This window comes from Limulus polyphemus, unplaced genomic scaffold (assembly GCF_000517525.1).
Source record: "Limulus polyphemus unplaced genomic scaffold, Limulus_polyphemus-2.1.2 Scaffold3373, whole genome shotgun sequence".
Taxonomy (NCBI): domain Eukaryota; kingdom Metazoa; phylum Arthropoda; class Merostomata; order Xiphosura; family Limulidae; genus Limulus; species Limulus polyphemus.
The window spans coordinates 78,202-85,458 of record NW_013668983.1 but is presented as its reverse complement, the minus strand read 5'-3'; the positions used below and the strand labels follow the sequence as shown (position 1 = coordinate 85,458).

General features: G+C 28.9%; 1 long non-coding RNA gene across 1 annotated transcript in view; it reads left to right on the top strand.

The window, feature by feature from the left end:
* The first annotated feature begins 3,926 nt into the window (after positions 1–3,926).
* The window catches only part of LOC111088230, a 67,940-nt gene continuing 64,609 nt past the window's right edge, over positions 3,927–7,257 (top strand). The window contains exon 1 of the long non-coding RNA XR_002612823.1: positions 3,927–4,005. This is a non-coding gene — a long non-coding RNA (uncharacterized LOC111088230). The remainder of the gene's footprint in view (positions 4,006–7,257) is intronic.

The following is a 7,257-nucleotide window of genomic DNA, read 5'->3' as shown; positions in this document are numbered from 1 at the left end:
CTTACATTGGAGTGAAAACAATAAAAAAAAAAAAAAAAAAAAATAGAGCACTTTCTTGTGCCAATATAAATGCATATATATATATATATATTTTTTTTTATAGGTTATTCTTTTCTAATTAGTGGTTCTAACAACCAGAAACCCCACAAGTTCATGATTATATTTTAATTTACCTTGTCTAGTTTTATTTGGATCTTTATCTAGTTTTGCAGATTTATTAATGCAGTACCACTTATTTGAGTTTTTATGTAACTTTCTAAGAAGAATATTTGGTGGGAGGGCAGTGAATGTTTTAACAACATAAGAACTCAATTAAGTGGCACTACTTTAACATTTTTTAATGATTACTACTCTGTAAGAAAGCCTACCAATATATATATATATATATATATGTAAGAAAAAGATAGCACATTAAAAAAAAGTTAAACACTAAGGTATAGCCATTATAAAACCTGATAAAGGAAAGAGTGTGGCTATCTTATATAAAATTTATTATGTTAATAGAATTAAAGAAACTGTAAATGTTAGTACTAAATTTCTGAAACAACTTAAAACTACAGAAGGTAAATTACAAAATATTTATTAAAATCAAAAAAAGGATAATTTATTGACTTGTTATGAATATTGTAAAATGAAACCTATTGGTTCTCATTATGGTATCATTTATGGAGTTCCTAAAGTCCAAAGAAGATAAGTGTGCTGTTAGACAGATGGGAATACAAGTAATCATGGACTAGTGTGGTTCTCAATTAAGTTTTGAGAACCACTAATTTGAAATATATATTATGTATTATCAAGATCTAGCATTTTATGATTTGTTTCTACGTAATTTTGTTTTTATAATGTTTCAAGTATGAGTGTGATGTGTATTTAACATTGACAGCTTAAAGACAGACAAGATTTTCATTTTGTGTGTGTGTTTAAGAGGTAGGTATAAAACATGATTCCTCAAGACAATATTTTAATTAAAATGCATTTCTGATGAACAGTTCAAATTACTTTTGAATCATATTTCTGTGTTTTTGTGGAACTAATTTTGAAAAACAAAACAAGTTAGAGGAAAATATGATCAGGGCATGTTCTTTATTTTATTGTTGCTTTTTATAAAATTAACTGTGTCAACTTGTACAAACTTGTGCCTGGTCTTATTTTTCACTTTTTATAATGTAGGGTAGCATTATGGAAAATGTGGCCTTTACACATACTTAACATGTGTGACTTTTCTCTTTTTATTTTCCAGGTAATACAATTTTTTTTTTAAATATTGTTGGAGTAATTCAGACATAACTTCAAATGAATGACCAGGAACTCCAGAAAATTTAATCTTATTTCTTAGCTCAACATTTTGTATACAGAACTTCATCAGGAAGAAGGTACTACTATGACTTTATGGTCATTCATTTAAAGTTAAATTTTTTTTATTTAGTGAAACAACTTCAACATTTGTATGTTTTACAAGTATGCATGTTGTCGGGGTTGTCAACTCTTTGAAAATTTTGAAGTATGACTTTTTGTAAGGGGCTATCTATAAAGGATGTTACACAAGTTTAGCCCTGTAGAACAGGGCAACAGTTTGTAGTTATCAAGCAATTAAGAAAATTTTGAATAGGTTCATGCGTAGAAAGGGTACTTTTGACACTGTCAAACATTGTTTGTTAATGAGAAAGAAACCTTGACATATGATTATTCAGAGTATTATTTAAAACTGAAAGTAAGTTTCTAATTCAGTGAATGTTTTTTTTTTGTAAACTAGCAATTTTCATGCTATATTTTGTTTTTTTTTACAGTAGTTATATTGTTAAATTAGTACATTTAATCATGGCAGAAATATGCTATAAAAATTACCAAAAATTATGCAGGTCTAACAGAAGTTAATTTAAAATGTCATAAATTGTAAGTTAATTTAAACGCTACTCCAACTTGTAATACTAGTAAAATTATTTGTGCAAATACATACTGGTCTGACTTTTTATTTTATTCTGGAAGTCCTGTAAATCTGAATTTCTTAGATAATTAGTCACTATAGTTGAACTAGATGAATGTATAGTATGTGTACCATTTCATATTGGTATTATCAAGTAATAGTCTGAACTATGGCTGTAACAATATTAATATATGTTTACTTTTATAAAATTATTAAAAATGCTCTTTCTACTGTTCATTCTGATTGTATTAGTGTCATGGTGTAATCTCAGAATTAAAAAACAAAATTGGATTAGAAGATTACAGTAGTTTTTGATATGCATTGTTTTTGCATATATAGCCATATTTTCTTTCACATTCTGGGTTTCAAATATATGTACATGAACTTATGATTATTGCATTATGTATTATCATTTGAATTGAAGAGTTTGATAATAAAGATCTTTTCACTGCATTTATTTTTCTCTTCATTTGTTACAATAAAATATGTTTCTGTGACAGTTTTTGTTGCAACCCTCTTTCCTTAGATAACGTTTGGGTTTTATATTTTTTTGACAGAGAATGCATATTCATTTTGCACAGTCTTTACATCCTTCATAATATGTAAAAACAGGTCTTTATGTTTGTATTTGTGGAAACTTTGGTATGACAAAACATCCTATTTGAGTATTGCCACAGGTATTTCCTTACAAGTTTTTATTGTTCAAATTGTGTGTTTTTGTTCTCTTTGCCAACATTATTGAATGGTACTAAATTGTTTTCATTAGTTCTCTACAAAATGTAATAGTTATCTAAATCCAAGCATCCACAGATAAAGGTGTTTTGTATATATTATTTATAGTATTCTCTCACACTATCAGTATTATCAACTGAACTTTATTGTACTGAAAGTGATAAGTAATAATGAATTTGTTTTATGATACTGAATTTTAGCAACAACAGTACCTGCACTATCATTGTATTTCTTTTTTTATACTATTCACAGTTATTCATCTACATTTGATGTTCACAGTGTTGATTTGGTTGAAATGTGCATCTGAAAGACTTGATTATCTAATCTGTTTTGATTGCATTACTGTGAGTTGTAGTTGTATATTATTCTAGCTGAAAGAAACCAAGTGCAATATCTCCAGGAGATGTGTAACTTTTTAAGTTCTCCCAAAACACCCCTAAAATAAAACAAATTCTGGTCATTTTGTGATGTTGACTTTGACCTTGCTGGAAATATCTGGTGATTACATTGGTTTAGATGGAGTAGGAAATCATTTACAAAAGATTGATATTTTTAGATAGAAAAATTTCAGAAAATCACCAAGTGTTACATTAAGACATAATCATCTACATCTCCAAACAGATGGTAACTAATCTGTCTTATCAGGTAAGGAAAAATAATTATGGTCTTTATACAGTAAATGTATTTTAATAATCTTATCTATTACCAACAATTACTTTGTTTCAAAATATCTTTATTGTTTGTTTTTTTTTACAAGTGTCAGCCATTTGTTGAACTGAATGGTTTTCTTAATTTTTCTTAGTATATTTTTCAAAATATCCTTAAATAGCACCTCAAAAATTATTTTTTTTTTCCGGCTGGAAAACATGTCAAAGGAGTACCTTGCATACAATGTAAAGAGGTACAAGTATGATATTAAGTTGCACAGGTGATTTTTAGTTAAAATATTTGTTCAAAAGCACCTCCACTTATGTAAGGAGTAGAATTTATATATTTGATGCAATGGCACACAAGTGAATGGAAGAAGCACAGTAGTGTTTTTAAATGAAATTTGACAATCCATTCTAAATATATATATATATTATTAAATTAGGATTCACTTTCCCATAGTTCTGTGTAATGTGTTAATACATTATCAATTATTAACTGTATCCTTTAATTTTAATTTAATAACTTTAAATATATTATCAACTATACTTAATTTTGGGTCACCCTCTATTTTTATTTTCTCATTGTGTGTTTGTTTTTCATTTCTGATGAAGGGGAAATTTGGTGATCAAATCTCATTGAAGGAAGGTCGGGGCTCAAAGAGGGTTTTTACAAAACTCCAACCTGTCATTTTTTGAGGGGTAAGTCCACTAGTTTTTTTTTATAAGCCATGTTAAAATAAGTTACCAGGAGACAACTTTTTTAGGGATAGATCTTGCTTCTTTATGTAAAAAGAGATTGACAAAAATATAAGACTGCTTTTCCATAAAAGTGAGAAGTGTGAAAAATCTTAAGCACATGAACATTGATGGATAAGGCAAAATATTCAGTTGCATGGCTTGCCAATGAAAAGGTAAATAATACATCTAATGTTGAATGCTTGAAAGTTTCAGTAAGATAAATATGTGAAAATAGATTTAAATGAAACGGCAGCAGTTTTGAAATTGGTTTAAAACTTTTACATGTGCATTTATAAACAATAAACTTGTAAATAAAACATTTTGAAGCATGTAACTGAAACTGAATAGTAAAATCCTACAGCTCAGGACACTAAGGGTTTGAACAGTTATTGTGTCATCTTCAGTATATTTATCAGTGTTGCGAGATATCTACAGTGTTTATAGACCAAAGTTACCTTGAAACTAGCCAAATGTTTCTTAATTGAAACCATGCTTGATATAAACAAAAAGCAATTGAAAGCTTTCTTAAGAAAAGACACCCAGAGTGAACTTGAAGAAAAAAAAACTACAGAATCTCAGCACCAGTTTATCCACATGGCATTATTAGCAACAAATTTTTATGGAAGCTCTGAAGACACAATGAGTTTCATATTCCTTTCATACCATTAACCAGATTATAATGTGATTCATTTACTGAAATTCTAATGCTGGCATACCCTAAACAGTTAGAAAAAAGGAAAACCATAACACCAAAAATTAATGAGGTGCCAGTTCATGAGGCTTGTTCATCATTCTCTTGTTACCAGAGAATTTTTATCTTAATGTTTCTATAGTGAGCAGCCTGAAAGTTTATATCGCTGATATTTCTTTACATTTGAATAGTTATGTGGCTGTGTTATTTAGCTTTGATTATAATATCTAGTTCAAAGATCCATGAGACCTGTTCAAAATAGTCCAAAAAAGTAGCTGCTACCCATGATTCCTGAAAACACACACACAAATGTATAGTATATGTGCAAGCATGTGTATGTGTATATATATATATATATATATATGTATGTATACAATTTTCAAATAAACTGTATTACATCAAAAGCTTACAGGTGATCACTTAGCACTGTATAGCTCTGACGAAATTATAATATAACCTACAATTTATTTATTGCACATGTAGATGTATGCACCAACAAGTAAGTGAACACACCAAAAACGTTCTAATATAACAATATAAAACTATACCATTTAAACAAAAGTACAAAAGGTATTATTTTAAAGTGAAAATGTCTGCAGTTATAGCTCCCAAAAGCATTGGGGATATTCTGTCTATCAGACTTAATCAAAACAATAGATGCAGAGCTAGTCAGCATGTAACCAAAAAAATGGGGGATTAGGATCTGGGTGCTAAAACTCACAACGTCCCATATCCCACTATCACTCACCATCTATAGCCAGTTGTGGGTATGATAGTTATCCCTAAAAAAGCCCATAAAAATAGAAATAAGATATTAAACCACCCTTAATTTCTATCATAGATCATCCAATCTTGTCCTTAGTATATTTACTCCGATATTAAATTATGAAATATACAACCTCACTGTACATTTCAAGTAATAATAATATTGACACTTTACCACTGCAAGATATTAATAACTATTCAATACAGTATAAGCAGTAATACTTCAGATAATATTTCAGTTAACGTTTTTATTATTATCTATAAAAAGGTTGGATGATCTATGATTAAAAGTAAGTGTGGTTTGTTACGTATTACAATTTCTAATAGCCTAAAACTGAATTACATTGTAATTTTGATTTAGTAGTTAAATAAATACCAACATATAGTCAGTTTATGATATTTGCCAACAAGATTGATACACACAGTTTTCTTTCTTTTTAATACAAATATATTTGAATATATAAACAATAATACAATTTACAATACAGTTATTACAAATAGTTATTACACACAATGATTTATATATAAAAAATTTTACAAACTTACAAGCAATATAAAGTCCTCTTTCTATTCTGGAACTTCCTTGATATCTTATCGAGGGTTCACGATGAACAAGTTAATTACGAGTTGATGTAGGTACGATTTGCTTATTGGGGAGCTTGATAGCTTTGTCTTTCATTATTCACCAGTTGCACACGCTAAGTTTTCACCATGAAGTTATATAAGGTTTCGTAAAAATACTAATGTCTGATGAACATCCACTGAAGTTAAATGATTGATAAGCATTATAACAATCACATTTATAGATTCTGAAGTTTATAGCACACTGACTATAGCAAACTAATAATAGATACTCTTTTTTTGGGGCATCATGTTGGCTATATTTATAGGCGTGTGAAGAGTTTCTAGAATTTTCAGCTTTACGTAACAATACTGACGCTAACACTGGCGTTTACGTACACACACACACATATATTGTTGATTCTTATACTCGAGAATCTTCTACAACCTTAGAGAATAGGCAGGAGTTTCACAAAACATATTTAACATTATATAAATTTAATCTAAAGAAAAGTTTATATTAAAATAAATATATGATAACAAATCCATCACAGGTTTAATATCTTATTTCTATTTTTATGGTTATTTTAGGGATAACTATCATACCCACAACCGGCTATAGATGGTGAGTAATAGTGGGATCTGGGACGTTCTGATTCTAGCGCACCCAGATCCCAATCCTCTTTTTTTTTTTGGTTACATGCTGATTAGCTCTGTATCTGTTGTTTTGATTATGTCTTATAGACGGAATATTCCCAATACTTTTGGGAGCTATAACTGCAGACATTTTCACTTTAAAATGATACCTTTTGTACAAATGGTATAATTTTATATTGTTATATTAGAACTTTGTTGGCTCGTTCACTTATTTGTTGGCGTGTGCATCTACATGTACAATAAATAAATTGTAGGTTATATTATATGTATACATATATTAGCGAATATTGTTTTCTTTCTTTTTTAATGTACTTGTGTTTATGTATGATGAAAACAATTTACTTTGAAAAAATCTGTAAATTCTGATATATCTTACCTCTACTCACAGAATAGCTGTTACTGAGTTGTACTGCCCTCTATATGCAAAATCTTTCGTTCCTCACTAGCCATGATACTCCCACCTATCGTCATATGTTTTCACATAAGGCAGCTACTGTATTTTTCGGAATATAAGCCGCACCCTTATTTTGAAAACAAAG